The following is a 20438-nucleotide window of genomic DNA, read 5'->3' as shown; positions in this document are numbered from 1 at the left end:
TAGCTTTGACTAGACAAAGCAACAGACCTTTGTCAACAAACTATTGTCTCTGCATTTTAATATGCTGTCTAGGTTGGTCATAGATTTTCTTCCAAGGATCAAGCATCTAACTTTCATGGCTGCAGTCACCATTGGCAGTGGTTTTGGAACCCAAGAAAATAAAGTTTCTCACTATTTCCCTTGTTTCCCCATCTATTTGCCACGAAGTGATGGGACTGGATGCCATGATCTTAGTTTTCTGAATGTTGAGCTTTAAGCCAACTTTTTCACTCTCCTCCTTCACATTCATCAAGAGGCTCTTTAGTTCCTCTTCGCTTTCTGCCATAAGGGTGGTGTCATCTACATGTCTGAGGTTACCCAGCAATCTTGATTCTAGCTTGTGCTCCATTCAGCCAGGCATTTTGCATGATGTATTCTGCATATAAATTGAATAAGCAGGGTGACAACATACAGCCTTGACATACTCCTTTTCTGATTTGGAACCAGTCTATTGTTCCTTGTCCAGTTCTAACTGTAGTTTCTTGACCTGCATACAGATATCTCAGGTGGCAGGTAACGTGGTCTAACATCCCATCTCTTGAAGAATTTTCCACAGTTTGTTGTGATCCACACAGTCAAAGGCTTTGGCATAATCAGTGAAGCAGAAGTAGATGTTTTTCTGCAATTCTCTTGCTTTCTTGATGATCCAACAGATGTTGACAATTAGATCTCTGGTTCCTTTGCCTGTTCTAAATCCAGCTTGAACATCTGGATGTTCACAGTTCATGTATTGTGGAAGCCTGTCTTGGAGAATTTTCAGCACTTCTTTGCTAGTGTGTGATATGAGTGTAATTGTACAGTAGTTTGACCATTCTTTGGCATTGCCTTTCTTTGGGATTGGAATGAAAACTGACCTTTTCCAGTCCTGTGGCCACTGTGGAGTTTTCCCAGTTTGCTGGCATATTGAGTTCAGCACTTTCACAGCATCATCTTTTAGGATTTGAAATAGGTCAACTGGAATTCCATCACCTCCACTAGCTTTGTTCATAGTGATGCTTCCTAAGGCCCACTTAACTTATTCCAGGATGTCTGGCTCTAGGTGAGTGATCACACAATCGTGATTATCTTGCTCATGAAGATCTTTTTTGTATAGTTCTTCTGTGTATTCTTGCCACCTCGTCTTAATCTCTTCTGCTTCTGTTAGGTCCATACTGTTTCTCTCCTTTATTGTGCCCATCTTTGCATGAAATGTTCTCTTGGTATCTATAATTTTCTTGAAGAGATCTCTAGTCTTTCCCATTCTATTGTTTTCCTCTGTTTCTTTGCACTGATCACTTAGGAAGGCTTTCTTATCTCTCCATGCTATTCTTTGGAACTCTGCATTCAAATGAGTATGTTTCCTTTTCTCCTTTGCCTTTAGCTTCTCTTCTTTTCACAGCTATTTGTAAGGCCTTCTCAGACAGTCATTTTGCCTTTTTTGCATTTCTTTTTCTTGGGAATGGTCTGGATCACTGTCTCCTGTACAATGTCATGTACCTCTGTTCATAGTTCTTCAGGCACTCTATCAGATCTAATCCCTTGAGTCAATTTGTCACTTCTGCTGTATAATTGTAAGGGATTTGATTTAGGTCATACCTGAATGATTTAGTGGTTTTCCCTACTTTCTTCAATTTAAATGTGAATTTTTCAATAAGGAGTTCATGATCTGAGCCACAGTCAGCCTCTGGTCTTGTTTTTGCTGACTGTATAGAGGTTTTCCATCTTTGGCTGCAGAGAATATAATCAATCTGATTTCAGTATTGACCATCTGGTGATGTCCATGTGTAGAATCTTCTCTTGTGTTGGAAGAGGGTGTTTGCTATGACCAGTGTGTTCTCCTGGCTAAACTCTATTAGCCTTTGCCCTGCCTCATTTTGTATGCCACTTCAAGCCCAAATTTGCCTACTATTCCAGGTATCTCTTGATTTCCTACTTTTCATCCCAGTCCCCTATGATGAAAAGGACAACTTTTTTTGGTTTTGTTCTAGAAGTCCTTGTAGGTCTTCATAGAACCATTCAACTTCAGCTTCTCTAGCATTACTGGTTGCAGCTTAGATTTGTGTTACTGTGATACTGAATGGCTTGCCAGTGAGTTCTTTGGCACTAATTTTATTAACAGTGCTATGAAACAGCTCTCCATAAGTTTTTTATCTTGCAAATGTGGAACTCATGAGCAACTCTACTTTTATCATTTTTGGTTAAAATAACTCTGCTTCCTTGTTTCTATGCATTTGATTACTTTAGATATCTCATACTAGTGGAATCTTGTAGTATTTGTACTTTTGTGGATCACTTATTTCACTTAGTAAAATGTTCTCAGTTCATTCATATCGAGTATGTAACAGGGTTTCCTTCTTTTCATAAGACTGAATAAAAATCCACTGTATACAAAATGTACTTTTTCATTCATTGCATGCCAAATATACTGTTTCTATTCATCGATTGATGGACATTTGTGTTGCTTTTTCTCCTTGGCTATTGTAAACCATGCTGCTGTGGTCAGGAGTGTTCAAATATCTCTTTGAGACCTTATTTTCAAATCTTTTGGATATATAGCCTAAAGTAAGATTGCTAGATTACACAGTATTTCTAATTTTTGAGGAGTATTTACTCTTTTCTATAGAGATTGCACCATTTTACAATTCTACAAAGAGTGCACAAGGATTCTGATTTCTCATATTCTGGTCAACAATTGTTATTATCTGCTTTTGTTTTCAATAATAGTAATCCAAATGGTTATGAGGTGGTGTCACATTATAGTTTGATTTACATTTCCTAGATTCTTAATGATGTTGAGATCTTTTCATATGCTTGTTGACTATGACCACTTACATATCATATTTGGAGAAATGTCTATTTAAGTTATTTGCCCATTTTGTAATCAGGTTATTTAATTTTTTCCTTGTCGAATTGTAAGAGTTCTTTATATACTCTATATGTTAACCCCTTATCAGATACGTAATTTGGAAATATTTTCTCCCCTTCTCTAGGTTTACTTTTTACTCTATTTATACACAATTTTGATGCATAAAAGTTTTTAAGTTTAATATAATCCCACCTTTCTGCTTTTGCTTTTGTGAGCCTGTTATTTTGATGGTGTCATATGCAAGAAATCCTAACTCAAGTGTCAAGCTTTTCCATGCTTTTTTTCCCCCCTAGAAGTTTAATAGCCTTTTGTCATATATTTAGGCTTTTAATTCACTTTGAAGTGATTTCTGTACACGTTGAAAGATAAAGTTTCAACTTAATTTATTTTTGCATGTGGACATTCTGTTTTCCCAACACTATTTGAGAGACTATTCTTTCTCCATTTGACTATATACATGAGGGTGTTTTCTTCATGCTCTCATTGGTCAATTTTTCTATATTTATGCTAATACCACTTATAAATAGCTGACAAAAGAAGACAAGTAAAAGCCAAAGGAGAAAATGAAAGATATATCCATCTGAATGCAGAATTCCAAAGAATAGCAAGGAGAGATGAGAAAGCCTTCCTAAGTGATCAATGCAAAGAAATGGAGGAAAACAATAGAATGGGAAAGACTAGAGATCTCTTCAAGAAAATTATAGATACCAAGAGAACATTTCATGCAAAGATGGGCACAGTAAAGGAGAGAAACAGTATGGACCTAACAGAAGCAGAAGAGATTAAGACGAGGTGGCAAGAATATACAGAAGAACTATACAAAAAAGATCTTCATGAGCAAGATAATCACGATTGTGTGATCACTCACCTAGAACCAGACATCCTGGAATGTGAAGTTAAGTGGGCCTTGGGAAGCATCACTGGAGAAGGCAATGGCACCCCACTCCAATAGTGTTGCCTAGAAAATCCCATGGATGGAGAAGTCTGGTGGGCTGCAGTCCATGGGGTCGCTAAGAATCGGACACGACTGAGCAACTTAACTTTTACTTTTCACTTTCATGCATTGGAGAAAGAAATGGCAACCCACTCCAGTGTTCTTGCCTGGTGAATCCCAGGGATGAGGGAGCCTGGGGGGCTGCCATCTATGGGGTCACCCAGAGTCAGACACAACAGAAGTGACTTAGCAGCAGCAGCAGCAGGAAGCATCACTATGAACAAAGCTAGTGGAGGTGATGGAATTCCAGTTGACCTATTTCAAATCCTAAAAGATGATGCTGTGAAAGTGCTGAACTCAATATGCCAGCAAACTGGGAAAACTCCACAGTGGCCATAGGACTGGAAAAGGTCAGTTTTCATTCCAATCCCAAAGAAAGGCAATGTCAAAGAATGGTCAAACTACTGTACAATTACACTCATCTCACACACTAGCAAAGTAGTGCTGAAAATTCTTCAAGACAGGCTTCCACAATACATGAGCTGTGAACATCCAGATGTTCAAGCTGGATTTAGAACAGGCAAAGGAACCAGAGATCAAATTGTCAACATCTGTTGGATCATTAAGAAAGCAAGAGAATTGCAGAAAAACATCTACTTCTGCTTCACTGATTATGCCAAAGCCTTTGACTGTGTGGATCACAACAAACTGTGGAAAATTCTTCAAGAGATGGGATACCAGACCACCTTACCTGCCACCTGAGATATCCGTATGCAGGTCAAGAAACAACAGTTAGAAGCAGACATGAAACAACAGACTGGTTCCAAATCAGAAAAGGAGTATGTCAAGGCTGTATGTTGTCACCATGCTTATTCAACTTATATGCAGAGTACATCACGGAAAATGCCTGGCTGAATGGAGCACAAGCTAGAATCAAGATTGCTGGAAGAAATATCAATAACCTCAGATATGCAGATGACACCACCCCTATGGCAGAAAGCAAAGAAGAACCAAAAAGCCTCTTGATGAAAGTGAGAGAGGAGAGTGAAAAAGCTGGCTTAAAAACATTCAAAAGACTAAGATCATGGCATCCAGTCCCATGACTTCATGGCAAATAGCTGGGGAAGCATTGAAAATAGTGACAAACTTTATTTTCTTGGGCTCCAAAATCACTGCTGATGGTGCCTGCAGACATGAAATTAAAAGACACTTGCCCTTTGGGAGAAAAACTGTGAAAATCCTCAGTTCAGTTTTAGTTCAGTTCAGTTGCTCAGTCATGTCTGACTCTTTGCGACCCCATGAATTGCAGCACGCCAGGCCTCCCTGTCCATCACCAACTCCCGGAGTTCACCCAAATCCATGTCCATTAAGTCAGTGATGCCATCCAGCCATCTCATCCTCTGTCGTCCCCTTCTCCTCCTGCCCCCAATCCCTTCCAGCATCAGAGTCTTTTCCAATGAGTCAACTCTTCACATGAGGTGGCCAAAGTACTGGAGTTTCAGGTTTAGCATCATTCCTTCCAAAGAACACCTAGGACTGATCTCCTTTATTATTTATTTATTTATTTTTATTTTACTTTACAATACTGTATTGGTTTTGCCATACATTGGATCTCCTTGCAGTCCATGGGACTCTCAAGGGTCTTCTCCAACACAACAGTTCAAAAGCATCAATTCTTTGGATCCTAGACAGTGCATTAAAAACAGAGGCATTATGTTGCCAACAATGATCCAGATAGTCAAATAATGGTTTTTCCTGTAGTAATGTATGGATTTGAGGGTTGTACCATAAAGAAGTATGAGTATCAAAGAATTGATGCTTTTGAATTGTGGTGTTGGAGAAGACCTTTGAGAGTCCCTTGGACTTCAGGGAGATCAAACCAGTCCATGCTAATGGAAATCAATCCTGAATATTCATTGGAAGGACTGATGCTGAAGCTGAAACTCCAGTACTTTGACCACCTGATGCAAAGAACTGACTCATTGGAAAAGACTCTTATGCTGGGAAAGATTGAAGGCAGGAGGAGAAGGGATGACAGAGGATGAGATGATTGGATGGCATCACCAACTCGATAGACATGAGTTTGTGCAAGTTCCAGAAGATGGTGAAGGATACAGAAGCCTGGTGTACTGTAATTCTTGTGGTCACAAAGAGTCAGACTTGAATGAGAAACTAACAGCACAATTTTGATTACTGAAACTGTTCGATGTTTTGAAATCAGGAAGAGTGAGTTCCTCAACTCTCTTTTGCTTTTCAAAATTGTTTTGACTATTTGGTGTCTCCAGAGATTTCATATACATTTTAACATAAAGTTTTCAATTTGTGCAAAATTTGCTATTGGGCTTTTCACAGGGATTGCTCTGAGTCTGTAGGTCCCATTGGGTATCACAGACATGTTAACAATGTGGAATCTTTTAATCCATGAACACAAGATATATTTCCATATCTGTGCCTTCTGGAATTTCTTTAAGCCATATTTTGTTTTAAGTATAGTTTTCCTTGGTCAGTTTTATTCCTATGTCTTTCATAAAAGCATCTGAATCTATTGTGAATGGAGTTGTTGACAATTTCCTTTTCAGATTATGTGTAGGACACACTGATTTTTTGGCAATGATTTTTCATCCTGGTTTCCTGTATCTTTGCTGAATTTGATGATTAGTTCTAACAGTTTTCTCTCTCTTTTTTTTTCTTTATATTTAATATTGAGAATTTTCTTCTGATCATATTGTCTATGAACAGAGTAATTTTAATTCTTACTTTTTGATTGCTTAACTTTTATTTCTTTTTCTTGTGTAATTTCTCTGGCTCAGTTCAGTTCAGTCACTCAGTCGTGTCCGACTCTTTGCGACCCCATGAATCGCAGCATGCCAGGCCTCCCTGTCCATCACCAACTCCCAGAGTTCACTCAAACTCACGTCCATCGAGTCAGTGATGCCATCCAGCCATCTCATCCTCTGTCATCCCCTTCTCCTACTGCCTCCAATCCTTCCCAGCATGAGTCTTTTCCAATGAGTCAGCTTTTCGCATGAGGTGGCCAAAGTACTGAAGTTTCAGCTTTAGCATCATTCCTTCCAAAGAACACCCAGGACTGATCTCCTTTAGAATGGACTGGTTGGATCTCCTTGCAGTCCAAGGGACTCTCAAGAATCTTCTCCAACACTGCAGTTCAAAAGCATCAATTCTTTGGCACTCAGCTTTCTTCACAGTCCAACTTTCACATCCATCCAAGGCTATGGGAAAACCATAGCCTTGACTAGATGGACCTTAGTTGGCAAAGTAATGTCTCTGCTTTTTAATATGCTATCTAGGTTGGTCATAACTTTCCTTCCAAGGAGTAAGTGTCTTTTAATTTCATGGCTGCAATCACCATTTGCAGTGATTTTGGAGCCCCCCAAAATAAAGTCTGACACTGTTTCCACTGTTTCCCCATCTATTTCCCATTAAGTGATGGGACCAGATCCCATGAACAGTATGAAAAGGCAAAATGATAGGATACTGAAAGAGAAACTCCCCAGGTGGGTAGGCACCCAATATATTACTGGAGATCAGTGGAGAAATAACTCCAGGAAGAATGAAGGGATGGAGCCAAAGCAAAAACAATACTCAGTTGTGGATGTGACTAGTGATAGAAGCTAGATCTGATGCTGTAAAGAGCAATATTGCATAGGAACCTGGAATTTTAAGTCCATGAATCAAGGCAAATTGGAATTGGTCAAACAGGAGATGGCAAGAGTGAACATCAACATTCTAGGAATCAGCGAACTAAAATGGACTAGAATGGGTGAATTTAACTCAGATGACTATTATATCTACTACTGTGGGCAGGAATCCCTTAGAAGAAATGGAGTAGCCATGATGGTCAACAAAAGAATCCAAAATGAAGTACTTGGATGCAATCTCAAAAACTACAGAATGATCTCTGTTCATTTTCAAGGAAAACCATTCAATATCACAGTAATCCAAGTCTATGCCCCAACCAGTAATGCTGAAGAAGGTGAAGTTGAGTGGTTCTATGAAGACCTACAAGACCTTTTAGAACTAACACCCAAAAAAGATGTCCTTTTCATGATAGGGGACTGGAATGCAAAAGTATGAAGTCAAGAAACACCTGGAGTAACAGGCAAATTTGTCCTTGGAATACGGAATGAAGCAGGGCAAAGACTAACAGAGTTTTGCCAAGAAAACACACTGGTCATAGCAAACACCCTCTTCCAACAACACAAGAGAAGACTCTGCACATGGACATCACCAGATGGTTAACACCGAAATCAGGTTGGTTATATTCTTTGCAGCCAAAGATGGAGAAGCTCTATAGTCAGCAAAAACAAGACCGGGAGCGGACTGTGGCTCAGATCACGAACTCCTTATTGCCAAATTCAGACTTAAATGGAAAAAAGTAGGGGAAACAACTAGACTATTCAAGTATGACCTAAATCAAATTTCTCTGGCTAGAACTTCTAATAACATGTTGAAAAGAAGTGACAGAAGCAGCCTTACTTGCCTTGTTCCTGATCTTAAGGGAAAGGCTTTCAGTCTTTCATGTTAAGTGTGGTGTTATCTGTGGACTTTTCCTAAATGTCCCTTTATTATGTTGAGGTTGTTTTTGTTCAGTCTCTCAGTCATGTCCAACTCTCTGCAACCCCATGGACTGCAACACACCAGGCCTACCTGTCCCTCACCATCTCCTGAAGTTTGCCCAAATTCATGTCCATCTCATCGATGATGCCATCCAACTATCTCATCCCCTGGTGCCCTCTTGTCCTTCTGCCCTCAATCTTTCCCAGCATCACGGTCTTTTCTAAAGAATTGACTATTCACTTCAAGTGACCAAAATACTGGAGCTTCAGCTTCAGCATCAGTCCTTCCAAGGAGTATTCAGGGTTAATTTCCTTTAGGATTGACTAGTTTGATCTCCTTGCCATCCAAGGGACTCTCAGGAGACTTCTCCAACACCACAGTTAGAAGCTATCAGTTCTTCTGCACTCTGTCTTCTTTATAATCCAGGTCTCACAACTGTACCTGACCACTAGCAAGACCATAGCCTGGACTATACGAATCTTTGTTGGCTGAGTAATGTCTCTGCTTTTCAACATATTGTCTAGGTTTGTCATAGCCTTCCTGCCAAGAAGAGTTGTCTTCTGATTTTATGGCTTCAGTCACCATCTGCAGTGGTTTTAAAGCCCAAGAAGAGGAAATCCATCACTATTTCCACCTTTTCTCCTTCTGTTTACTATGAAGTAATGGGGCCAGATGCCATGATCTTAGGTTTTATAATATTTAGTTTTAAGCCAAATTTTTCACTCTCCTCTTTCAACCTCATCAAGTGGTTCTTTAGTTCCTCTTTGCTTTCTGTCATAGAGTGGTATCATCCACATATCTGAGGTTGTTAATATTTCTCCCACCTACCTTGATTCCAGCTTGTAACTCATCCAGCCTGGCATTTCTCATGATATGCTCAGCATATAGGTTAAATAAACAGGTTAACAACAGACAGCCCTGTTGTACTCCTTTCTGTCCCTAACCAATCATCTGTTTCCAAACAGGATTCTAACTGTTGCTTCTCGATCCACATAAATGTTTCTCAAGAGACAGGTAAGATAGTTTCCTTCTATTCCTAGTTTCTTGTTTGTTTGTTTGTTTGTTTTTCATCATGAAAAAGCATTGAATCTTGTCAAACGTTTTTTCCACATCACATAAGATGATCATGTGGTTTTTGTCTTTAATTCTGTAAATGTGTATTGTGTTGATTTTTTTTTTTTATGTTGGACCATCTTTGCATTCTATGAATAGATCACACTGGGTCATGGTGTATAATTATTTTCATGCTGTTGAATTTGACTTGAGAGTAATCTTTAAGGAATCTGCACAAATATTAATAATATTGGTCTGTAGTCTCATTTTTCATAGTATCCTTGTCTGGCTTTGATATCAGGGTAATAGTGCCCTCATGCAATTAGCTGGAAGGGTTCCATCCTCTTCATTTTCATTTTTTGAAGAGTTTTGGAGAATTGGCTTAATTCTTTATTTTATTTAGAGCAATTTAAAGTTCTCAGCAAAACTGAGAAGGAATAGAGATTTCCTAAATACCTCCAGCCCCTACATGAGCATCCGGTGCTTCATTATCAATATCCCCCTCCAGAGTGGTACATTTGTTACCAAGAATGAACCTACATGACACATCATAATCACCCAAAGTCTGTAGTTTGTATTACAGCTTACTCATGAGTTCAGGAGAACGGAGGAGCCTGGTGGGCTGCAGTCTATGGGGTTGCTATGAGTCGGACACGACTGAGTGACCTCACGTTCACTTTCCACTTTCAGGCATTGGAGAGGGAAATGGCAACCCACTCCAGTATTCTTGCCTGGAGAATCCCAGGGATAGGGGAGCCTGGTGGGCTGCCATCTACGGGGTTGCACAGAGTCAGACATGACTGAAGCAACTTAGCAGCAGGAGCAGCATGAGTTTAGATAAATGTGTAATGACATGTATCCATCATTATGATATCATTCTAAATAACTTGACTCTTAAAAATCCCATGTGTTTTACTTATTTGTGAAACCTCTTGTGTGTTGAGTTTTAAGAGTTCAGAATATTTTCTTATAGTTCTTTTTATTTCTATACCATAGGTTGTAATGTTCTCTCTTTCACTTCTGATTTTACTTATTTGAAACTTCAAGCATTGCTCTCCCCTACCTGGGCCTTGCATTTAAACTTTATTTTGCTGCAAGTGTGAAGCAATGGACATTACTTTAACAAGAATCAAAATTAATGCATAAAATCGACTATTTGTTATATTTTTAAGGTAAAATTCTAAGAAACCATGGACATAGGGAATGAATATTCAGTGCAAGAGGAAAAAGGTATGTGTGACTTAGTGAGTTGTTACTACTGGAGACTCACAGGCTGAAATGGTTACAACTATTGGAAACTAGATTGGATGTAATCATCATGTTTAAAACAAATGTGATGAAAGGGTGCAAAGTTTGAGAGAGAAGAGAAAACAGAGGCATTTATGGAAATACCAGAGGTACACTTTGTCTTGCTTAATATGTGCAGACTGTGGTCAATAGATAAGAATGAAGAGGAATCTTAGACAAAAAAAGTTAAGAGATGCAAAGTATGAGTTATGTAGTACATTCATGAATTTAATAGAAATTTTTCTTAGTCTTTCTACTTTTTCCAAGTGAAAATGTAAATTTTGAAAAACAAAAGCATCTTTTCCTTTGGAAAAAGCATCTTCCATTTTGTTTTTTTTTTTTTTTTAATTTATTTATTTATTTTTAATTTTTACTTTACAATTCTGTATTGGTTTTGGCATAGATTGACATGAATCCACCACAGGTGTACATGCGTTCCCAAACATGAACCCCCCTCCCACCCCCCTCCCCACAACATCTCTCTGGGTCATCCCCGCGCGTCAGCCCCAAGCGTGTCATATCCTGCATCAGACATAGACTGGTATTTCGATTCTTACATGTTATTATACATGTTTCAATGCCATTCTCCCAAATCATCACACCCTCTCCCTCTCCCTCTGAGTCCAAAAGTTCGCTATACACATCTGTGTCTCTTTTGCTGTCCTGCATACAGGGTCATCATTGCCATCTTCCTAAATTCCATATATATGTGTTAGTATACTGTATTGGTGTTTTTCTTTCTGGCTCACTTCACTCTGTATAATCGGCTCCAGTTTCATCCATCTCATCAGAACTGATTCAAATGTATTCTTTTTAATGGCTGAGTAATACTCCATTGTGTATATGTACCACAGCTTTCTTATCCATTCATCTGCTGATGGACATCTAGGTTGTTTCCATGTCCTAGCTATTATAAACAGTGCTGCGATGAACATTGGGGTACATGTGTTTCTTTCAATTCTGGTTTCCTCTGTGTGTATGCCCAACAGTGGGATTGCTGGGTCATAAGGCATTTCTATTTGCAATTTTTTAAGGAATCTCCACACTGTTCTCCATAGTGGCTGTACTAGTTTGCACTCCCACCAACAGTGTAGGAGGGTTCCCTTCTCTCCACACCCTCTCCAGCATTTATTGCTTGCAGATTTTTGGATCGCAGACATTCTGACTGGTGTGAAGTGGTACCTCATTGTGGTTTTGATTTGCATTTCTCTTATAATGAGTGATGTTGAGCATCTTTTCATGTGTTTGTTAGCCATCCGTATGTCTTCTTTGGAGAAATGTCTATTTAGTTCTTTGGCCCATTTTTTTATTGGGTCGTTTATTTTTCTGGAATTGAGCTGCAGGAGTTGCTTGTATATTTTTGAGATTAGTTGTTTGTCAGTTGCTTCATTTGCTATTATTTTCTCCCATTCGGAAGGCTGTCTTTTCACTTTGCTTATGTTTTCCTTTGTTGTGCAGAAGCTTTTAATTTTAATTAGATCCCATTTGTTTATTTTTGCTTTTATTTCCAGAATTCTGGGAGGTGGATCATAGAGGATCCTGCTGTGGTTTATGTCAGAGAGTGTTTTGCCTATGTTCTCCTCTAAGAGTTTTATAGTTTCTGGTCTTACATTTAGATCTTTAATCCATTTTGAGTTTATCTTTGTGTGCGGTGTTAGAAAGTGATCTAGCTTCATTCTTTTACAAGTGCAATGCAATCCCTATCAAGATACCGGCGATATTTTTCACAGAACTAGAACAAATAATTTCAAGATTTGTATGGAAATACAAAAAACCACGAATAGCCAAAGCAATCTTGAGAAAGAAGGATGGAACTGGAGGAATCAATTTGCCTGACTTCAGGCTCTACTACAAAGCCACAGTCATCAAGACAGTATGATATTGGCACAAAGACAGACATATAGATCAATGGAACAAAATAGAAAGCCCAGAGATAAATCCACATACATATGGACACCTTATCTTTGACAAAGGAGGCAAGAATATACAATGGAGTAAAGACAATCTCTTTAACAAGTGGTGCTGGGAAAACTGGTCAACCACTTGTAAAAGCATCTTCCATTTTGTAAGACAGTTTGGAAGCAGGTGGTAATCAAAGGTTTAAAGAACAAACTTTCAACTCTGTGTAAAAGCTATTGTATATTCAAATTATCCCCAGATGGGTAGATAAGGCTGCTCATTTGTTTTGTTTTCTCTCATCCTCTCCTGACTAGTAGGCCCCCAGGCCTCAGATCTAAGATCTCTGGTTTCAGATCTCTTTGTGAATCTGCTTACCTTCATTTGTCTCAAATCTATTCTCAGAAATCCACCTTAGGAAAAATATAAGCCATTGTTCTTACCTACTTGGGGCTTGGAATCTAAACCTTCTTCTACTGGAAGAGTGAAAGAACAAATAGCCTTTCCCCTGTTAAATGGATTTCAGGGACTTTCCTGGTGGTCCAGTGAATAAGACTTTGGTGCCATCAGTACAGGGAGCCAGAGTTTGATCCCACATGCTGCAACTAAAGACACCACATGCCACAACTAAGACCCAGTACAGTTGGGTAAACAAGTATTTAAGAAATGGAATTCAGGCTTCTCTGAGGTGGCTCTGACTATTGAGTGGAAGGGCCTACTGAGGGCAGGTGGGAGATATCAAGTGATCAACATTGCTTCTACAAGGGCTACGTTAGTGGCATTGGTCAGCAGAAAGGATTACTTATATGAGATAATATTTGATATTGAGATGATATTCATAAATTGACATGAGAAGCCTTTATAGAGAGACAATGTAGTAATTCTATACCATGTCTGAGGTTTGTTCCCTAAACAGTCTGAAGAAATTGAGCAATGGGTATTTTCTAAGAATCCTCTGGATAGTTCAGTAGGAATGGCAGCATGCAAAACTGAAAGCCTCAGGTAGAGTTAATGGCTGTCCCTTGAGTAAGAAGGATGCCTCAAAACACATTTTATGAACATAATCATTCATTCCTCCATTCAACACATACTTATTGAGCTTTTAATATGTGTTAGACATCATACCTGGTCCTTGGTTTACAGAAGAAAACACAACTTTGAAGAAATCTGTGTCATCTGGGGAGATCATGGGAGGAAAACATATAACTTTAGAAATGTGATCTTTGATTTAAATAGTAGAGAATATGAAAAACTTCTGAAAGAATGAAGCTTCGTGTATTAGGTTCTAAAAACTGTTTAATCTTCATATGATTGACTGGAAATCCTGCTTAACTGGCAAATGATTTTCCTAATAATGATGATTAAGTGACATAAAGGTAAAAATGCCCTCTGAATCATCAAAGAAAATTAGATTTCATTTAACACAGAACCTGTGTGAGATATATTTCTTAATTACTTGAAAATATGTGTGTCTCAATTAATAAAGTAACATGATTAACTAGACAAGATTATTCCCTGGCCTAGTGGGATAACCCTGAATTTACTGTAATTTGATTGCTCAAAGGTGACAAATCTGTAAAAATGTCTAGGCTGGGGCAAGATGAAAATATATTTTATCTATTTATATACTGATATGAAAGCCAAAGTAAGGGAAATTGAGATACCCAATCAATCAGATTGTTTCTTAGGAATTCAAAGTATTAATGGTATCCAGTATGTGTGTGAGTTCAGTTGCTCAGTCATGTCCGGCTCTTTAAAACCCCATGGACTCTTGTCCATTAGGCTCCTCTGTCCATGGAATTTTCCAGGCAAGAGTACTAGAATGGGCTGCATTTCCTACACGGGATTTTTCTGACCCAGGGATTGAACCTGCGTCTCTTTTGTCTCCTGCATTTTCAGGCAGATTCTTTACCACTAGTGCCACCTGGAGAGTGCCTTGTGCATGCTATCCAGTACAAGGCTACAAATTGCAGATAACATGGTACCTCTGCTTGGGCTTTATTTCTTCTTCTGATGAACAGAGAAAAGTCTTCAAAAAAGCCTTAAATGGCCATCACAATTCACTCATTGCTTTTTGCATCCTGTAATTGCCACATATGCCCTATAAGTGTTTGAAATGATTATGTGGTGAGTCACTGTATAAGGAAAAAATTCCTAATGACTGAGTCACTGTGACAGCTTTCTTTATAAGCAGGGTAAAGAGAACATTTAAGATGCAATAATGAGTTTTAGGCCCAATGGACTTGGGGTAGAGAAGGTTAATAACCATAATCACTGGGAAGAAAACATCATTGAAAGAAGCCACTTTTAATCAGAACAGTAAAGACAGCTTTGGCTGAGAAAATTTAGAGTGGAAAAAGAGAAATAAAGAGGCAGGGGAGAGAAAGGAGCAGCTCATCAAACTCATAAAAGAAACACAACTCATTAAGGGAAATAAAAAAAGTGCACTTTTGGTTTCTGGCCCAGCATGCATAGAGCTTGGAAGTGATCACTCCACTATAACACTAAATAAAAAGCTGAACAAACTTAAAATCAACAATTCTTCTTAGCTCTGTCAGAAAATTAAGGTCAAGAGGATAAACCACTGCCCCCCAAATTGGAGATGGACAGGCAGATCCAGTGGATCACAACTTACCAGATAATTAAGTTATAAGCAAAAGTCTTTGTAAGAATCACAACTGGGACAGAAAACCCACACTATAATTGATGAATTGGTTTAGTGGGGACAGGCCTAAGAGTTAAAAACTCCAGGGGGACCCAGTCATGGTGAGTGGGAAAGACGGGTGCAGAACACTTATGAGTTTTATCTCCAGGAGCCTTACCAGATTCCCATAACCTCAGATTCTCAGAAGCATGAGAAAAATCCCCTCATGCTTCTAGGAGGGGGATGGATCTACGTTTAACCAGTGCTTCCATCTTTAAAAAATTATCATTTAAAAGTATTTATAAAATGGTTCTTTGAGGGGCATGGTCTATTGCATTTTTTGAGATTGTACAGTGAGGAAAGTTTGATTGGTAGCTTTATGCTTCAAAATATAATTTAGTAAAAACTAGTTAAAAGATCATTAAATATATATTCTATTATATTAAGACAGTATCCACTTAAGTGTCTTGATTTGAAGAGTGACCTAAAACAAACACTAAAACAAGCATTTTAAGTGAAGGCACCTTATTTTGTGTGTGATGTCAGATTCTCAATGAAGCAGAGAAGTGAGACAGGGAAAGAAGAAAGTCAGTAATGGGAATATTGATTGCTGAGCCGCTTTCTTGTGCAACTGGAATTTAACCCTGTTGAGATGCTCTGGGAGACTTTATAAAATATACTTTATAATTGTACCCCCAAGAGGGAAAGAAAAAGGAAAGTTTGTCTGCCTCTTCCTATTCTTGGTTCATTGAAGTTTGATCCATTAGCTGAAATGGCTTCTACATCAGAAAAAACAAAAACAAAGACAAACAAAGAAAATCACCATACAGAGACGTAGATGTCGAGTCTTGAGTGGGAACCTGCCTCCAGTCAGGACCTTCCCTCCAGAGCTGCATGACCTCCAAGGAGGGCTAGGGGAATGTCAGCAGGTGGGTCTGACCAGGCTCCTTTCAAATGACTGCTTCTGCCCTAGGTCCAGGGGGAGGTGAGACTTTGTGTACACTCTTTAAGAGTGGAGTCTATTTCCTCTGGCCCTCTGGCTCTCCCAAAAGGAAACCTCACTGACCTTCAGAGCCAAACATTCTGGGGGCTCATCTTCCCAGTGGAGAAAGTCCAGGCTGGGGAGCCTAATGTGCAGCTCAAACCCATTCCAGGTCAGAACCCCTGACTTGTAACTATCCTTTTGCTTGTGGTCACTCTTTGGAGGGTGTGGGTCTTGCTTATATCCCATCTCTGTACCTCCTACCTGTCTTGCTGTGGTTCGTCATGTCTTCAGGTGGGGACATTTTCTGCTAGTTTTCTCATCAACAGTTGCCCTGTAGTTTTTCTTTTAATATGCCCACTCGAGAAAGTGAGCCCAGGGTCTTCCTACTGCACCATCTTGGCCATTCTAGTTCCTGATTTTTAGAATGGTAAAACTTAGGTATCTTCTACTGAAAAATTTATAGAACTAATCTTTATACAGGGAGGAAACTATTCACGTGTGAAAGTAAGGTGTTTACCGAATCCTGCTGCTGCTGCTAAGTCGCTTCAGTCATGTCCGACTCTGTGCGACCCCAGAGACACCGGCCCACTAGGCTCCCCCGTCCCTGGGATTCTCCAGGCAAGAACACTGGAGTGGGTTGCCATTTCCTTCTCCTTACCGAATCCTACAGAATCTTAAATTACTCTAAGTTTCATTCACTGACATATTCAAACAACCGAAAAGAAGAATCTTCAATCTAGTAAAGTATCTTTACCTTAAGATTAATTTTACTGCTACCCCGGTGAACAGAATCGAGGAACCATAGATGGAAGAGTGATTTGGGATTGTCATAAAATTGATTTCAGGCTCAACAGGGGAATGGACTAGCAGGGAATGTTCTCTGTAATATCAGCCAGATGCCCAGAGGAAATTAATATGTAGATGCAAAAAGTGTAACTAGACACCTCATACTGAGTCAGACATGGAATTCTGGTGGCAGAGTGACTGGACAAGAGATTCTAATTAAGAAATGAGAAGAAAGGAAATGAGTATATTCCCCTAAGGACCTGACTGAAGGGTGAAGTTTCATTCACATGTGTAGAGTATTACAGTCAAAGCTGGTTTTGTTCCATCAGCCAGGAGAGAGCTGTAGATAGTAGTTGGGTTTAGATATGTTTTGTGTGGCATGCCCTGTGCTCTCTCTTCTTTCCATTGTATGATTTCATGGGGATGTGAATATGTGAAGAAAATTGGTTACAGGTTTAAAAATTTTAAATTCTTTGGAAGACAAAATTGCATATATTTACAGAAGGGAAGCTCAATGCTCTTGGTCATTAATATGACCAATATGCTTGTGTGAGCCAAATGAATCTGTGTTATCTTATAATGATGAAAGATGTGCTGTCCAAAGTATTTCACTGATTTATCAATAAGTTTACAAGGCACCTCCAGGTCATTTTCATTCATTCAGCCAATATTTTAAAACTCCTACTGTACCCATGATTCAGTGTTAGACTTTGGTGAAACCTTATGATCTTATAAAGGAACAAAGATACAAATGGAACTCTACATCAGGGTGCAAATGGATGTGTGGTTAATGACAAACATGAAACACTACAGGGATTAGGAAGAGAAAAATCATCTTCAGCTACAGTGACTGCTGCAGGAAAATGTAGCCTATATCTGCCATGCTCATCTACATCATTACAGATATTACTGAATAATTCTACACATTAAGTAGGGAAAAACAGGGCTATGATTTCATGAATTAATCTCCTTATATACTACAATCATCTTCTAGTAATTTTCAGTACTAGAAACTTTCCCCAAACTCTTTGAAAATCTAAAAACTTTTTAAAGAAAGCTTCCAAGCTTGCCTGATAGCTCAGTTGGTAAAGAATCTGCCTGCAATGCAGGATACCCTGGTTCAATTCCTGGATTGGGAAGATCCCCTAGAGAAGGGATGGGCTACCCACTCCAGTATTCTTGGGGTTCCTTTGTGGCTCAGCTGGTAAAGAATCAACCTACAATGCAGAAGACCTGGATGTGATCCCTGGGTTAGGAAGATCTCCTAGAGAAGGGAAAGGCTACCCACTCCAGTATTCTGGCCTGGAGAATTCCATGGACTAGATAGTTCATGGGGTTGCAGAGTCAGACACGACTGAGCAACTTTCACTTCACTTTCAAGAACTTTAGAATAACTCACTAAATGGAAAGTTCTCTTCTGAAATCTCTACAAAGTCTCAGGAAAGAGTCATTTTGATGAAGTCCACGTATTAAAATAATGCTTTTTCTAGCATCTTTTGAAAATGAAGAGCAGTTAAAGTTTTCAGGGTTGCAGGTTTTCAAAAGTCATCAAAAATTAAAAGGGAGAAAGTAGAATATTAAGTCACATCTCATCTCTAGATTTCTGAAACACAGAGGGAGGAATGGGAAGAAGGAGGGAAGAAGGAAGAGAGAGAGGAGAGTGAATGAAAGAGAGAGAACACACATGTACTAATAAATATTAGCTTGAAAAAGACCTTGTATTCATATATTTTGGGCCTTTTTTTTCAAATAAAAAAAGGGAAAACTTTTACTGTTTGAGAGTGAAAGTAAGATAGAGAGAATATGAAAGATAAAGAGAGAATGAAAATATCACAAGTACCAGAATGTTTACTTTTACATTCTCCGTTTGAATTTTGAAGCAGATTTCCAGAGTTTGTTTCTTGGTTGTATGTGTGTAGAAGAGCTATATTCTAAGACAGAAAAACAAGAGGAACTGGCCTCAGTACTCAATGCCTACATATCATTTATTTATTCATCAACTATTTATTGGGTATTTACCATGCCAGACACTGTCCATCAGTTATACAGAGATAAACAAGATTTAGTATTTACAACTTTGAAATCCAATTAGGTTTCAGAGAAACAAATATAATTCTCTCATAGATGATAAATTTAGCACCACTATGTCTCGCATACTCTGCCAAGCACCTTATATTCATTTGTAAAGAAAATAGGATCGTATCTTCCTCATTGATAAAGAAGCTGGAGCCTTGGGAAGTTATTTAAACTTGCCCAGCATTTCCTCTGCTGAGGTCAGGCTTCTAATCACTTTATTGTGTATTTTTAAAGAACTATGTTTGAGCTGTTTTTATTTTTACAAAGGAAGCGAGAAACTCTTCCTGGAGTTGGAAGGAAGGAAGAAAACTTGTGGATGTTCTCCAGCACTGGTCATATTTTAGATGAGTTGTAAAGATGGGTGGATGGGGCAATGAGAAGAACATATTAATAGATGGAAGAACAGCAACATGAACAAATAACAGTTAGCTCAGGATGAAACACTGGAGAAGCTGGGAAGAGAGGTGAGAAATAAGGATGGGAAAGTCAGCATGATGCTAGTGAGCCTAACATGTTGAGAAGTTTGATAAGACATCAAAATTATTACAGAAGATGGCATCTTAAGACAAATTCTACAAAAGCAGATCCTGAGACTGGGATCCAGATGCAAATGATTTATTAAGGAAACACCCTTAGGAGAAGTTAGGTGGATGAAGGAAGACAGAGAAGGGAAAGAGGTCAATCAATAGCTCATTTTAGTCTTTCAGCCATCTTGGACCCTGTGGAGGCCTGCTGGGAACAGGGTTTCTAAAAGGACACATAGAAGGCTATGGTCTAAGGTGATTTTTGATAGCTATGAGCAGGGTCTATAGAACCAGAGGGAGCACTCAGCTCTTCTGAAAACTGAAGGTGTGTGTGCTAGAGATGAAACTGAACTCTACCTAAGCAAGAGATGTGCTTGTATGCACAAAGCAAAGAAGAACACAGTAAATACTGGTGGAAAACCTTATAAAACCAGAGTAATCTGGGGAAAGATAACTCAGGCTCATGGAAACAGTGGCATGGTTCAGGCCAAATTCCAAAGCAACTGTCCTGTTAGGGCCACTGGGCATAGAATCTGTGTGATGCAGTACCGTTCAAGGATTTAAAATAACTGAAAAGTAAATAAATGAAAGTGTGGATTTTTTCCTCTTGGTTAAACAAACAAACAAACTCACTTTCAGGTAAAATCCCAGTCTCAGCCTAATCCCATTGGAGAGCTCTGGAGCTGAAATTACATCTCAAAAGAAGTTATGTGCACAGGCAAACAATCTAAGATTCCTACTCCCCCAGTAGGTCATTGGCTATGCCAGGAATATGATCTAACAGAGACTTC

At 38.9% G+C, this 20438-nt stretch overlaps 1 pseudogene; it reads left to right on the top strand.

Moving 5' to 3' along the window:
• The window catches only part of LOC120868624, a 137413-nt pseudogene extending 117202 nt beyond the window's left edge, over positions 1-20211 (top strand).
• The last annotated feature ends 227 nt before the right edge of the window (positions 20212-20438 follow it).

The sequence above is a fragment of the Oryx dammah genome, unplaced genomic scaffold, assembly GCF_014754425.2.
Source record: "Oryx dammah isolate SB20612 unplaced genomic scaffold, SCBI_Odam_1.1 HiC_scaffold_10, whole genome shotgun sequence".
Lineage (NCBI taxonomy): Eukaryota > Metazoa > Chordata > Mammalia > Artiodactyla > Bovidae > Oryx > Oryx dammah.
This window is presented reverse-complemented; position numbering and strand designations above follow the sequence as displayed.